The following is a 16,493-nucleotide window of genomic DNA, read 5'->3' as shown; positions in this document are numbered from 1 at the left end:
TGCACCGCTCACTTTTGGTGTCTCGTGTTTTGTGTTTTGGATTCGGATTTGCTTGAGGTTTTGGGTTCGGATTTGTTTCGCAAAACACCTGACGAAAGGTTTTGGATTCAGATTTATTTTGAAAAAAACATAAAAAGTGCTAAAAACCAGTTTTGTGTTTTTTTTTTTCACTCCTAACGCTATTATTAACCTCAATAACATTCAATAACAATCATTTCCACTAATTTCCAGTCTATTCTGAACACCTCACAATATTGTTTTTAGGCCAAAAGGTTGCACCGAGGTAGCTTGAGCACATAATGCCAAAAAAAGAGGTACAAGATGGAATTGTTCTGGGCCCTCCCTCCCACAGAGCCTCGTTTTCAATTTTTTGCCCGCCGGAAATATCCGAACAGTGCTCGGATCCCGTTCGGATCCGCACTGTTCGGGTGGGCTCAGATTAGCAGAATCCGAGCCCGCTCATGTCTACACTAGAGATGTTCGGGCTCGCCAGAACTTAGAGGATCCGAGTTGGCTCGTTAATTTCGCGCGTCCTCGGATCTGAATTGAGGCAAAACATCACCGTTGCGTTGTTGGATCTCGCAGGATTTGGATTCCATAAGTACCCCCCTCCCCAGGAGATCCAGCGCCATTGCTCACACAGAAACAGGGGTAGCAGCTTTTATTTAGTAGCTCAAAAATAAACAAAACATAAAGAAAGCCTAGCCTGTCCAGCTCTCACTAATACAATAAGGAATACCCTCTGTAAAATTAAAGGACTAATGTCCCACACAAACAAAATAACAGAACTTGCAGGTAATGATGGCAGTGTCTCTCTGCAGTCCTCTGACATGATCCACAGGTGGTGAGAGACTGAGGGAACTGCCTCACAACTCCTGATTACCAGCAGAGTGACTGGTAGGTTGGAATGTGCTGAATGATGAAGCCCCCCATTCTCACTCCATTCATAACCCCAGGGACCTGTGGAGAGGGGTCCTGCTGCTGCTGTACCCAAGAAGAGGGCGAAGAAGGAAGAAGACACCAGCTACTTACCGGTAGCTACTAGAGAAGAGACAGACAGATACTAGAGAGGAGACAGACAGATACTAGAGAGGAGACAGACAGATACTAAAGAGGAAACAGACAGATACTAAAGAGGAAACAGACAGATACTAGAGAGGAGAGAGGAGACAGATAGATCCTAGAGATGAGACAGACAGATATTACAGAGGAGAGAGAGGAGACAGACAGATACTAGAGAGGAGACAGACAGATACTAGAGAGGAGAGGAGAGAGAGGAGACAGACAGATACTAGAGAGGACACAGAGATACTAGAGAGGAGAGAGAGGAGACAGACAGATACTAGAGAGGAGACAGACAGATACTAGAGAAGAGACAGACAGATACTAGAGAGGAGACAGATACTAGAGAGGAGAAAGATACTAAAGAGGAAACAGATACTAGAGAGGAGACAGATACTAGAGAGGGAACAGAGAGATACTAGAGAGGAGAGAGAGGAGACAGACACATACTAGAGAGGAGACAGAGTGATACTAAAGAGGAGACAGAGAGATACTAGTGGCGAGAAAGAGAGGAGACAGACAGATACGAGAGAGGAGACAGACAGATACTAGAGAGGAGACAGACAGATACTAGAGGAGAGAGGAGACAGACAGATACTAGAGAGGAGACAGACAGATAGTAGAGAGGACACAGAGATACTAGAGAGACGAGAAAGGAGACAGACAGATACTAGAGAGGAGACAGACAGATACTAAAGAGGAGAGAGGAGACAGATACTAGAGAGGACACAGAGATACTAGAGAGGAGAGAGAGGAGACAGACAGTTACTAGAGAGGAGACAGACAGAAACTAGAGAGGAGACAGATACTAGAGAAGAGACAGATACTAGAGGAGAGAGGATACATAGATATAGATGAGAGGAGAGAGAGAGGAGACAGACAGATCCTAGAGATGAGAGGAGGGAAGAGAAAGGAGACAGACAGATACTAGAGAGGAGAAAGATACTAGAGAGGAGACAGACAGATACTAGAGAGGAGAAAGATACTAGAGAGGAGACAGACAGATACTAGAGAAGAGAGGAGGGAAGAGAAAGGAGACAGACAGATACTAGAGAGGAGAAAGATACTAGAGAGGAGAAATATACTAGAGAGGAGACAGGCAGATACTAGAGAGGAAACAGACAGATACTAGAGAGGAGAGAGAGAGGAGACAGACAGATACTAGAGAGGAGAAATATACTAGAGAGGAGACAAGCAGATACTAGAGAGGAAACAGACAGATACTAGAGAGGAGAGAGAGAGGAGACAGACAGATACTAGAGAGGAGAAATATACTAGAGAGGAGACAAGCAGATACTAGAGAGGAAATAGACAGATACTAGAGAGGAGACAGACAGATACTAGAGAGGAGAAAGATACTAGAGAGGAAACAGACAGATACTAGAGAGGAGAGAGAGAGGAGACAGGCAGATACTAGAGAGGAGACAGACAGATACTAGAGAGGAGAAAGATACTAGAGAGGAGACAGATACTAGAGAGGAGAAAGATACTAGAGAGGAGACAGATACTAGAGAGGAGACAGATACTAGAGAGGAGACAGATACTAGAGAGGAAACAGACAGATACTAGAGAGGAGGAAGATACTAGAGAGGAGACAGATACTAGAGAGGAGACAGATACTAGAGAGGAAACAGACAGATACTAGAGATGAGAGGAGAGAGAGGAGACAGACAGATACTAGAGAGGAGGAAGATACTAGAGAGGAGACAGACAGATACTAGAGAAGAGGGGAGACAGCCAGGTACTAGAGAGGAGACAGATATTAGAGAGGAGACAGGCAGATACGAGAGAGTAGAGGAGAGAGAGGGAGACAGGCAGATACTAAAGAGCAGAGGAGAGAGAGGAGACAGACAGATACTATATAGGAGACAGATACTAAAGAGGAGACAGAGAGATACTAGAGGCGAGAAAGAGAGGAGACAGACAGATGCTAGAGAGGAGACAGACAGATGCTAGAGAGGAGAGAGAGGAGATAGAGAGATACTAGAGGCGAGAAAGAGAGGAGACAGACAGATACGAGAGAGGAGACAGCCAGATACTAGAGAGGATACATATTAGAGAGGAGACAGGCAGATACGAGAGAGTAGAGGAGAGAGAGGGAGACAGGCAGATACTAAAGAGCAGAGGAGAGAGAGGAGACAGACAGATACTAGATAGGAGACAGATACTAAAGAGGAGACAGAGAGATACTAGAGGCGAGAAAGAGAGGAGACAGACAGATGCTAGAGAGGAGACAGACAGATGCTAGAGAGGAGATAGAGAGATACTAGAGGCGAGAAAGAGAGGAGACAGACAGATCCTAGAGATGAGACAGATACTAGAGGAGAGAGGATACATAGATATAGATGAGAGGAGAGAGAAAGGAGACAGACAGATACTAGAGAGGAGACAGACAGATACTAGAGAGGAGACAGACAGATACTAGAGAGGAGAAAGATACTAGAGAGGAGACAGACAGATACTAGGGAGGAGACAGACAGATACTAGAGAGGAGACAGACAGATACTAGAGAGGAGACAGGCAGATACTAGAGAGGAGACAGATACTAGAGAGGAGAAATATACTAGAGAGGAGACAGACAGATACTAGAGAGGAGAGAGAGGAAACAGATAGATACTAGAGAGGAGAGAGAGAGGAGACAGGCAGATACTAGAGAGGAGAAAGATACTAGAGAGGAGACAGACAGATACTAGAGAGGAGGAAGATACTAGAGAGGAGACAGACAGATACTAGAGAGGAGAGAGAGAGAGGAGACAGAGAGATACTGGAGAGGAGGAAGATACTAGAGAGGAGACAGACAGATACTAGAGAAGAGGAGAGACAGCCAGGTACTAGAGAGGAGACAGATATTAGAGAGGAGACAGGCAGATACGAGAGAGTAGAGGAGAGAGAGGGAGATAGGCAGATACTAGAGAGCAGAGGAGAGAGAGGAGACAGATAGATACTAGAGAAGAGAGGAGACAGACAGATGCTAGAGAGAAGACAGATACTAGACAGGAGACAGGCAGATACTAGAGGCGAGAAAGAGAGGAGACAGACAGATGCTAGAGAGGAGACAGACAGATGCTAGAGAGGAGAGAGAGGAGATAGAGAGATACTAGAGGCGAGAAAGAGAGGAGACAGACAGATACGAGAGAGGAGACAGCCAGATACTAGAGAGGATACATATTAGAGAGGAGACAGGCAGATACGAGAGAGTAGAGGAGAGAGAGGAGACAGAAACTAGAGAGGAGACAGATACTAGAGAGGAGAGAGAGGAGACAGAGAGATACTAGAGAAGAGAAAGGAGACAGACAGATACAAGAGAGTAGAGGAGAGAGAGGAGAGAAACAGATACTAGAGAACAGAGGAGAGTGAGGAGACAGACAGATACTAGAGAGGAGACAGACAGATACTAGAGAGGAGACAGACAGATACTAAAGAGGAAACAGACAGATACTAAAGAGGAAACAGACAGATACTAGAGAGGAGAGAGGAGACAGACAGATACTAGAGAGGAGAGAGGAGACAGACAGATACCAGAGATGAGAGGAGAGAGAGGAGACAGACAGATACTAGAGAGGAGACAGAAAGATACTAGAGAGGAGAGAGAGGAGACAGACAGATACTAGAGAGGAGACAGACAGATACTAGAGAGGAGAGAGAGGAGACAGACAGATACTAGAGAGGACACAGAGATACTAGAGAGGAGAGAGAGGAGACAGACAGATACTAGAGAGGAGACAGACAGATACTAAAGAGGAAACAGACAGATACTAAAGAGGAAACAGACATATACTAGAGAAGAGAGGAGAGAGGAGACAGACAGATCCTAGAGAGGAGAGAGGAGACAGACAGATCCTAGAGATGAGAGAGGAGACAGACAGATCCTAGAGATGAGACAGACAGATATTACAGAGGAGAGAGAGGAGACAGATAGATACTAGAGAGGAGAGAGGAGACAGACAGATCCTAGAGATGAGAGAGGAGACAGACAGATCCTAGAGATGAGACAGACAGATATTACAGAGGAGAGAGAGGAGACAGACAGATCCTAGAGAGGAGAGAGGAGACAGACAGATCCTAGAGATGAGAGAGGAGACAGACAGATCCTAGAGATGAGACAGACAGATATTACAGAGGAGAGAGAGGAGACAGACAGATACTAGAGAGGAGAGAGGAGACAGACAGATCCTAGAGATGAGAGAGGAGACAGACAGATCCTAGAGATGAGACAGACAGATATTACAGAGGAGAGAGAGGAGACAGACAGATACTAGAGAGGAGAGATAGGAGACAGACAGATACTAGAGAGGACACAGAGATACTAGAGAGGAGAGAGAGGAGACAGACAGATACTAGAGAGGAGACAGACAGATACTAGAGAAGAGAGGAGAGAGAGGAGACAGACAGATACTAGAGAGGATACATATTAGAGAGGAGACAGGCAGATACGAGAGAGTAGAGGAGAGAGAGGAGACAGAAACTAGAGAGGAGACAGATACTAGAGAGGAGAGAGAGGAGACAGAGAGATACTAGAGAAGAGAAAGGAGACAGACAGATCCTAGAGATGAGAGAGGAGACAGACAGATCCTAGAGATGAGACAGACAGATATTACAGAGGAGAGAGAGGAGACAGACAGATACTAGAGAGGAGAGAGAGGAGACAGACAGATACTAGAGAAGAGACAGACAGATACTAGAGAGGAGAGAGAGGAGACAGACAGATACTAGAGAAGAGACAGACATATACTAGAGAAGAGAGGAGAGAGGAGACAGACAGATCCTAGAGAGGAGAGAGGAGACAGACAGATCCTAGAGATGAGAGAGGAGACAGACAGATCCTAGAGATGAGACAGACAGATATTACAGAGGAGAGAGAGGAGACAGACAGATACTAGAGAGGAGAGAGGAGACAGACAGATCCTAGAGATGAGAGAGGAGACAGACAGATCCTAGAGATGAGACAGACAGATATTACAGAGGAGAGAGAGGAGACAGACAGATACTAGAGAGGAGAGATAGGAGACAGACAGATACTAGAGAGGACACAGAGATACTAGAGAGGAGAGAGAGGAGACAGACAGATACTAGAGAGGAGACAGACAGATACTAGAGAAGAGAGGAGAGAGAGGAGACAGACAGATACTAGAGAGGAGACAGACAGATACTAGAGAGGAGACAGACAGATACTAGAGATGAGAGAGGAGACAGACAGATACTAGAGAGGAGAGAGAGGAGAGAGACAGATACTAGAGAGGAGAGGAGAGAGAGGAGACAGACAGATACTAGAGAGGACACAGAGATACTAGAGAGGAGAGAGAGGAGACAGACAGATACTAGAGAGGAGACAGACAGATACTAGAGAAGAGACAGACAGATACTAGAGAGGAGACAGATACTAGAGAGGAGAAAGATACTAAAGAGGAAACAGATACTAGAGAGGAGACAGATACTAGAGAGGGAACAGAGAGATACTAGAGAGGAGAGAGAGGAGACAGACACATACTAGAGAGGAGACAGAGTGATACTAAAGAGGAGACAGAGAGATACTAGTGGCGAGAAAGAGAGGAGACAGACAGATACGAGAGAGGAGACAGACATATACTAGAGAAGAGAGGAGAGAGGAGACAGACAGATCCTAGAGAGGAGAGAGGAGACAGACAGATCCTAGAGATGAGAGAGGAGACAGACAGATCCTAGAGATGAGACAGACAGATATTACAGAGGAGAGAGAGGAGACAGACAGATACTAGAGAGGAGAGAGGAGACAGACAGATCCTAGAGATGAGAGAGGAGACAGACAGATCCTAGAGATGAGACAGACAGATATTACAGAGGAGAGAGAGGAGACAGACAGATCCTAGAGAGGAGAGAGGAGACAGACAGATCCTAGAGATGAGAGAGGAGACAGACAGATCCTAGAGATGAGACAGACAGATATTACAGAGGAGAGAGAGGAGACAGACAGATACTAGAGAGGAGAGAGGAGACAGACAGATCCTAGAGATGAGAGAGGAGACAGACAGATCCTAGAGATGAGACAGACAGATATTACAGAGGAGAGAGAGGAGACAGACAGATACTAGAGAGGAGAGATAGGAGACAGACAGATACTAGAGAGGACACAGAGATACTAGAGAGGAGAGAGAGGAAACAGACAGATACTAGAGAGGAGACAGACAGATACTAGAGAAGAGAGGAGAGAGAGGAGACAGACAGATACTAGAGAGGATACATATTAGAGAGGAGACAGGCAGATACGAGAGAGTAGAGGAGAGAGAGGAGACAGAAACTAGAGAGGAGACAGATACTAGAGAGGAGAGAGAGGAGACAGAGAGATACTAGAGAAGAGAAAGGAGACAGACAGATCCTAGAGATGAGAGAGGAGACAGACAGATCCTAGAGATGAGACAGACAGATATTACAGAGGAGAGAGAGGAGACAGACAGATACTAGAGAGGAGAGAGAGGAGACAGACAGATACTAGAGAGGAGAGAGAGAGAGGAGACAGAGAGATACTGGAGAGGAGGAAGATACTAGAGAGGAGACAGACAGATACTAGAGAAGAGGAGAGACAGCCAGGTACTAGAGAGGAGACAGATATTAGAGAGGAGACAGGCAGATACGAGAGAGTAGAGGAGAGAGAGGGAGATAGGCAGATACTAGAGAGCAGAGGAGAGAGAGGAGACAGATAGATACTAGAGAAGAGAGGAGACAGACAGATGCTAGAGAGAAGACAGATACTAGACAGGAGACAGGCAGATACTAGAGGCGAGAAAGAGAGGAGACAGACAGATGCTAGAGAGGAGACAGACAGATGCTAGAGAGGAGAGAGAGGAGATAGAGAGATACTAGAGGCGAGAAAGAGAGGAGACAGACAGATGCGAGAGAGGAGACAGCCAGATACTAGAGAGGATACATATTAGAGAGGAGACAGGCAGATACGAGAGAGTAGAGGAGAGAGAGGAGACAGAAACTAGAGAGGAGACAGATACTAGAGAGGAGAGAGAGGAGACAGAGAGATACTAGAGAAGAGAAAGGAGACAGACAGATACAAGAGAGTAGAGGAGAGAGAGGAGAGAAACAGATACTAGAGAACAGAGGAGAGTGAGGAGACAGACAGATACTAGAGAGGAGACAGACAGATACTAGAGAGGAGACAGACAGATACTAAAGAGGAAACAGACAGATACTAAAGAGGAAACAGACAGATACTAGAGAGGAGAGAGGAGACAGACAGATACTAGAGAGGAGAGAGGAGACAGACAGATACCAGAGATGAGAGGAGAGAGAGGAGACAGACAGATACTAGAGAGGAGACAGAAAGATACTAGAGAGGAGAGAGAGGAGACAGACAGATACTAGAGAGGAGACAGACAGATACTAGAGAGGAGAGAGAGGAGACAGACAGATACTAGAGAGGACACAGAGATACTAGAGAGGAGAGAGAGGAGACAGACAGATACTAGAGAGGAGACAGACAGATACTAAAGAGGAAACAGACAGATACTAAAGAGGAAACAGACATATACTAGAGAAGAGAGGAGAGAAGAGACAGACAGATCCTAGAGAGGAGAGAGGAGACAGACAGATCCTAGAGATGAGAGAGGAGACAGACAGATCCTAGAGATGAGACAGACAGATATTACAGAGGAGAGAGAGGAGACAGATAGATACTAGAGAGGAGAGAGGAGACAGACAGATCCTAGAGATGAGAGAGGAGACAGACAGATCCTAGAGATGAGACAGACAGATATTACAGAGGAGAGAGAGGAGACAGACAGATCCTAGAGAGGAGAGAGGAGACAGACAGATCCTAGAGATGAGAGAGGAGACAGACAGATCCTAGAGATGAGACAGACAGATATTACAGAGGAGAGAGAGGAGACAGACAGATACTAGAGAGGAGAGAGGAGACAGACAGATCCTAGAGATGAGAGAGGAGACAGACAGATCCTAGAGATGAGACAGACAGATATTACAGAGGAGAGAGAGGAGACAGACAGATACTAGAGAGGAGAGATAGGAGACAGACAGATACTAGAGAGGACACAGAGATACTAGAGAGGAGAGAGAGGAGACAGACAGATACTAGAGAGGAGACAGACAGATACTAGAGAAGAGAGGAGAGAGAGGAGACAGACAGATACTAGAGAGGATACATATTAGAGAGGAGACAGGCAGATACGAGAGAGTAGAGGAGAGAGAGGAGACAGAAACTAGAGAGGAGACAGATACTAGAGAGGAGAGAGAGGAGACAGAGAGATACTAGAGAAGAGAAAGGAGACAGACAGATCCTAGAGATGAGAGAGGAGACAGACAGATCCTAGAGATGAGACAGACAGATATTACAGAGGAGAGAGAGGAGACAGACAGATACTAGAGAGGAGAGAGAGGAGACAGACAGATACTAGAGAAGAGACAGACAGATACTAGAGAGGAGAGAGAGGAGACAGACAGATACTAGAGAAGAGACAGACATATACTAGAGAAGAGAGGAGAGAGGAGACAGACAGATCCTAGAGAGGAGAGAGGAGACAGACAGATCCTAGAGATGAGAGAGGAGACAGACAGATCCTAGAGATGAGACAGACAGATATTACAGAGGAGAGAGAGGAGACAGACAGATACTAGAGAGGAGAGAGGAGACAGACAGATCCTAGAGATGAGAGAGGAGACAGACAGATCCTAGAGATGAGACAGACAGATATTACAGAGGAGAGAGAGGAGACAGACAGATACTAGAGAGGAGAGATAGGAGACAGACAGATACTAGAGAGGACACAGAGATACTAGAGAGGAGAGAGAGGAGACAGACAGATACTAGAGAGGAGACAGACAGATACTAGAGAAGAGAGGAGAGAGAGGAGACAGACAGATACTAGAGAGGAGACAGACAGATACTAGAGAGGAGACAGACAGATACTAGAGATGAGAGAGGAGACAGACAGATACTAGAGAGGAGAGAGAGGAGAGAGACAGATACTAGAGAGGAGAGGAGAGAGAGGAGACAGACAGATACTAGAGAGGACACAGAGATACTAGAGAGGAGAGAGAGGAGACAGACAGATACTAGAGAGGAGACAGACAGATACTAGAGAAGAGACAGACAGATACTAGAGAGGAGACAGATACTAGAGAGGAGAAAGATACTAAAGAGGAAACAGATACTAGAGAGGAGACAGATACTAGAGAGGGAACAGAGAGATACTAGAGAGGAGAGAGAGGAGACAGACACATACTAGAGAGGAGACAGAGTGATACTAAAGAGGAGACAGAGAGATACTAGTGGCGAGAAAGAGAGGAGACAGACAGATACGAGAGAGGAGACAGACATATACTAGAGAAGAGAGGAGAGAGGAGACAGACAGATCCTAGAGAGGAGAGAGGAGACAGACAGATCCTAGAGATGAGAGAGGAGACAGACAGATCCTAGAGATGAGACAGACAGATATTACAGAGGAGAGAGAGGAGACAGACAGATACTAGAGAGGAGAGAGGAGACAGACAGATCCTAGAGATGAGAGAGGAGACAGACAGATCCTAGAGATGAGACAGACAGATATTACATAGGAGAGAGAGGAGACAGACAGATCCTAGAGAGGAGAGAGGAGACAGACAGATCCTAGAGATGAGAGAGGAGACAGACAGATCCTAGAGATGAGACAGACAGATATTACAGAGGAGAGAGAGGAGACAGACAGATACTAGAGAGGAGAGAGGAGACAGAGAGATCCTAGAGATGAGAGAGGAGACAGACAGATCCTAGAGATGAGACAGACAGATATTACAGAGGAGAGAGAGGAGACAGACAGATACTAGAGAGGAGAGGAGAGAGAGGAGACAGACAGATACTAGAGAGGATACATATTAGAGAGGAGACAGGCAGATACGAGAGAGTAGAGGAGAGAGAGGAGACAGAAACTAGAGAGGAGACAGATACTAGAGAGGAGAGAGAGGAGACAGAGAGATACTAGAGAAGAGAAAGGAGACAGACAGATCCTAGAGATGAGAGAGGAGACAGACAGATCCTAGAGATGAGACAGACAGATATTACAGAGGAGAGAGAGGAGACAGACAGATACTAGAGAGGAGAGAGAGGAGACAGACAGATACTAGAGAAGAGACAGACAGATACTAGAGAGGAGAGAGAGGAGACAGACAGATACTAGAGAAGAGACAGACATATACTAGAGAAGAGAGGAGAGAGGAGACAGACAGATCCTAGAGAGGAGAGAGGAGACAGACAGATCCTAGAGATGAGAGAGGAGACAGACAGATCCTAGAGATGAGACAGACAGATATTACAGAGGAGAGAGAGGAGACAGACAGATACTAGAGAGGAGAGAGGAGACAGACAGATCCTAGAGATGAGAGAGGAGACAGACAGATCCTAGAGATGAGACAGACAGATATTACAGAGGAGAGAGAGGAGACAGACAGATACTAGAGAGGAGAGATAGGAGACAGACAGATACTAGAGAGGACACAGAGATACTAGAGAGGAGAGAGAGGAGACAGACAGATACTAGAGAGGAGACAGACAGATACTAGAGAAGAGAGGAGAGAGAGGAGACAGACAGATACTAGAGAGGAGACAGACAGATACTAGAGAGGAGATAGACAGATACTAGAGATGAGAGAGGAGACAGACAGATACTAGAGAGGAGAGAGAGGAGACAGACAGATACTAGAGAGGAGAGGAGAGAGAGGAGACAGACAGATACTAGAGAGGACACAGAGATACTAGAGAGGAGAGAGAGGAGACAGACAGATACTAGAGAGGAGACAGACAGATACTAGAGAAGAGACAGACAGATACTAGAGAGGAGACAGATACTAGAGAGGAGAAAGATACTAAAGATGAAACAGATACTAGAGAGGAGACAGATACTAGAGAGGGAACAGAGAGATACTAGAGAGGAGAGAGAGGAGACAGACACATACTAGAGAGGAGACAGAGTGATACTAAAGAGGAGACAGAGAGATACTAGTGGCGAGAAAGAGAGGAGACAGACAGATACGAGAGAGGAGACAGACAGATACTAGAGAGGAGACAGACAGATACTAGAGGAGAGAGGAGACAGACAGATACTAGAGAGGAGGAAGATACTAGAGAGGAGACAGACAGATACTAGAGAAGAGGGGAGACAGACAGATACTAGAGAGGAGACAGATATTAGAGAGGAGACAGGCAGATACAAGAGAGTAGAGGAGAGAGAGGGAGACAGGCAGATACTAAAGAGTAGAGGAGAGAGAGGAGACAGACAGATACTAGATAGGAGACAGATACTAAAGAGGAGACAGAGAGATACTAGAGGCGAGAAAGAGAGGAGACAGACAGATGCTAGAGAGGAGACAGACAGATGCTATAGAGGAGAGAGAGGAGATAGAGAGATACTAGAGGCGAGAAAGAGAGGAGACAGACAGATACGAGAGAGGAGACAGCCAGATACTAGAGAGGATACATATTAGAGAGGAGACAGGCAGATACGAGAGAGTAGAGGAGAGAGAGGAGACAGAAACTAGAGAGGAGACAGATACTAGAGAGGAGAGAGAGGAGACAGAGAGATACTAGAGAAGAGAAAGGAGACAGACAGATACAAGAGAGTAGAGGAGAGAGAGGAGAGAAACAGATACTAGAGAACAGAGGAGAGTGAGGAGACAGACAGATACTAGAGAGGAGACAGACAGATACTAAAGAGGAAACAGACAGATACTAGAGAGGAGGAAGATACTAGAGAGGAGACAGATACTAGAGAGGAGACAGATACTAGAGAGGAAACAGACAGATACTAGAGATGAGAGGAGAGAGAGGAGACAGACAGATACTAAAGAGGAAACAGACAGATACTAAAGAGGAAACAGACAGATACTAGAGAGGAGAGAGGAGACAGACAGATACTAGAGAGGAGAGAGGAGACAGACAGGTACTAGAGAGGAGAGAGGAGACAGACAGATCCTAGAGATGAGACAGACAGATATTACAGAGGAGAGAGAGGAGACAGACAGATACTCGAGAGGAGAGGAGAGAGGAGACAGACAGATACTAGAGAGGAGACAGACAGATATTACAGAGGAGAGAAAGGAGACAGACAGATACTAGAGAGGAGAGGAGACAGACAGATACTAGAGAGGACACAGAGATACTAGAGAGGAGAGAGAGGAGACAGACAGATACTAGAGAGGAGACAGACAGATACTAGAGAAGAGACAGACAGATACTAGAGAGGAGACAGACAGATACTAGAGAGGAGACAGACAGATACTAAAGAGGAAACAGACAGATACTAAAGAGGAAACAGACAGATACTAGAGAGGAGACAGACAGATACTAGAGAGGAGACAGACAGATACTAGAGAGGAGAAAGATACTAGAGAGGAGACAGACAGATACTAGGGAGGAGACAGACAGATACTAGAGAGGAGACAGACAGATACTAGAGAGGAGACAGGCAGATACTAGAGAGGAGACAGATACTAGAGAGGAGAAATATACTAGAGAGGAGACAGACAGATACTAGAGAGGAGAGAGAGGAAACAGATAGATACTAGAGAGGAGAGAGAGAGGAGACAGGCAGATACTAGAGAGGAGAAAGATACTAGAGAGGAGACAGACAGATACTAGAGAGGAGGAAGATACTAGAGAGGAGACAGACAGATACTAGAGAGGAGAGAGAGAGAGAGAGGAGACAGACAGATACTGGAGAGGAGGAAGATACTAGAGAGGAGACAGACAGATACTAGAGAAGAGGAGAGACAGCCAGGTACTAGAGAGGAGACAGATATTAGAGAGGAGACAGGCAGATACGAGAGAGTAGAGGAGAGAGAGGGAGATAGGCAGATACTAGAGAGCAGAGGAGAGAGAGGAGACAGATAGATACTAGAGAAGAGAGGAGACAGACAGATGCTAGAGAGAAGACAGATACTAGACAGGAGACAGGCAGATACTAGAGGCGAGAAAGAGAGGAGACAGACAGATGCTAGAGAGGAGACAGACAGATGCTAGAGAGGAGAGAGAGGAGATAGAGAGATACTAGAGGCGAGAAAGAGAGGAGACAGACAGATACGAGAGAGGAGACAGCCAGATACTAGAGAGGATACATATTAGAGAGGAGACAGGCAGATACGAGAGAGTAGAGGAGAGAGAGGAGACAGAAACTAGAGAGGAGACAGATACTAGAGAGGAGAGAGAGGAGACAGAGAGATACTAGAGAAGAGAAAGGAGACAGACAGATACAAGAGAGTAGAGGAGAGAGAGGAGAGAAACAGATACTAGAGAACAGAGGAGAGTGAGGAGACAGACAGATACTAGAGAGGAGACAGACAGATACTAGAGAGGAGACAGACAGATACTAAAGAGGAAACAGACAGATACTAAAGAGGAAACAGACAGATACTAGAGAGGAGAGAGGAGACAGACAGATACTAGAGAGGAGAGAGGAGACAGACAGATACCAGAGATGAGAGGAGAGAGAGGAGACAGACAGATACTAGAGAGGAGACAGACAGATACTAGAGAGGAGAGAGAGGAGACAGACAGATACTAGAGAGGAGACAGACAGATACTAGAGAGGAGAGAGAGGAGACAGACAGATACTAGAGAGGACACAGAGATACTAGAGAGGAGAGAGAGGAGACAGACAGATACTAGAGAGGAGACAGACAGATACTAAAGAGGAAACAGACAGATACTAAAGAGGAAACAGACATATACTAGAGAAGAGAGGAGAGAGGAGACAGACAGATCCTAGAGAGGAGAGAGGAGACAGACAGATCCTAGAGATGAGAGAGGAGACAGACAGATCCTAGAGATGAGACAGACAGATATTACAGAGGAGAGAGAGGAGACAGACAGATACTAGAGAGGAGAGAGGAGACAGACAGATCCTAGAGATGAGAGAGGAGACAGACAGATCCTAGAGATGAGACAGACAGATATTACAGAGGAGAGAGAGGAGACAGACAGATACTAGAGAGGAGAGAGAGGAGACAGACAGATACTAGAGAAGAGACAGACAGATACTAGAGAGGAGAGAGAGGAGACAGACAGATACTAGAGAAGAGACAGACATATACTAGAGAAGAGAGGAGAGAGGAGACAGACAGATCCTAGAGAGGAGAGAGGAGACAGACAGATCCTAGAGATGAGAGAGGAGACAGACAGATCCTAGAGATGAGACAGACAGATATTACAGAGGAGAGAGAGGAGACAGACAGATACTAGAGAGGAGAGAGGAGACAGACAGATCCTAGAGATGAGAGAGGAGACAGACAGATCCTAGAGATGAGACAGACAGATATTACAGAGGAGAGAGAGGAGACAGACAGATACTAGAGAGGAGAGATAGGAGACAGACAGATACTAGAGAGGACACAGAGATACTAGAGAGGAGAGAGAGGAGACAGACAGATACTAGAGAGGAGACAGACAGATACTAGAGAAGAGAGGAGAGAGAGGAGACAGACAGATACTAGAGAGGAGACAGACAGATACTAGAGAGGAGACAGACAGATACTAGAGATGAGAGAGGAGACAGACAGATACTAGAGAGGAGAGAGAGGAGACAGACAGATACTAGAGAGGAGACAGACAGATACTAGAGAGGAGAGAGGAGACAGACAGATCCTAGAGATGAGAGAGGAGACAGACAGATCCTAGAGATGAGACAGACAGATATTACAGAGGAGAGAGAGGAGACAGACAGATACTAGAGAGGAGAGAGAGGAGACAGACAGATACTAGAGAAGAGACAGACAGATACTAGAGAGGAGAGATAGGAGACAGACAGATACTAGAGAGGACACAGAGATACTAGAGAGGAGAGAGAGGAGACAGACAGATACTAGAGAGGAGACAGACAGATACTAGAGAGGAGAGGAGAGAGAGGAGACAGACAGATACTAGAGAGGAGACAGACGGATACTAGAGAAGAGAGGAGACAGACAGATACTAGAGAGGAGACAGACAGATACTAGAGAAGAGAGGAGAGAAGAGAAAGGAGACATACAGATACTAGAGAGGAGACAGACAGATACTAGAGAGGAGAGGAGAAAGAGAGATAATAGAGAGCAGACACAGAGATACTAGAGAAGAGAGGAGAGAAGAGAAAGGAGACAGACAGAAACTAGAGAGGAGACAGACAGATCCTAGAGATGAGAGAGGAGACAGACAGATCCTAGAGATGAGACAGACAGATATTACAGAGGAGAGAGAGGAGACAGACAGATACTAGAGAGGAGAGAGGAGACAGACAGATCCTAGAGATGAGAGAGGAGACAGACAGATCCTAGAGATGAGACAGACAGATATTACAGAGGAGAGAGAGGAGACAGACAGATACTAGAGAGGAGAGAGAGGAGACAGACAGATACTAGAGAAGAGACAGACAGATACTAGAGAGGAGAGACAGGAGACAGACAGATACTAGAGAGGACACAGAGATACT

Source organism: Mixophyes fleayi, chromosome 3 (genome assembly GCF_038048845.1).
Source record: "Mixophyes fleayi isolate aMixFle1 chromosome 3, aMixFle1.hap1, whole genome shotgun sequence".
NCBI classification, from domain to species: domain Eukaryota; kingdom Metazoa; phylum Chordata; class Amphibia; order Anura; family Limnodynastidae; genus Mixophyes; species Mixophyes fleayi.
Note: the sequence above shows the minus strand (reverse complement) of the source record.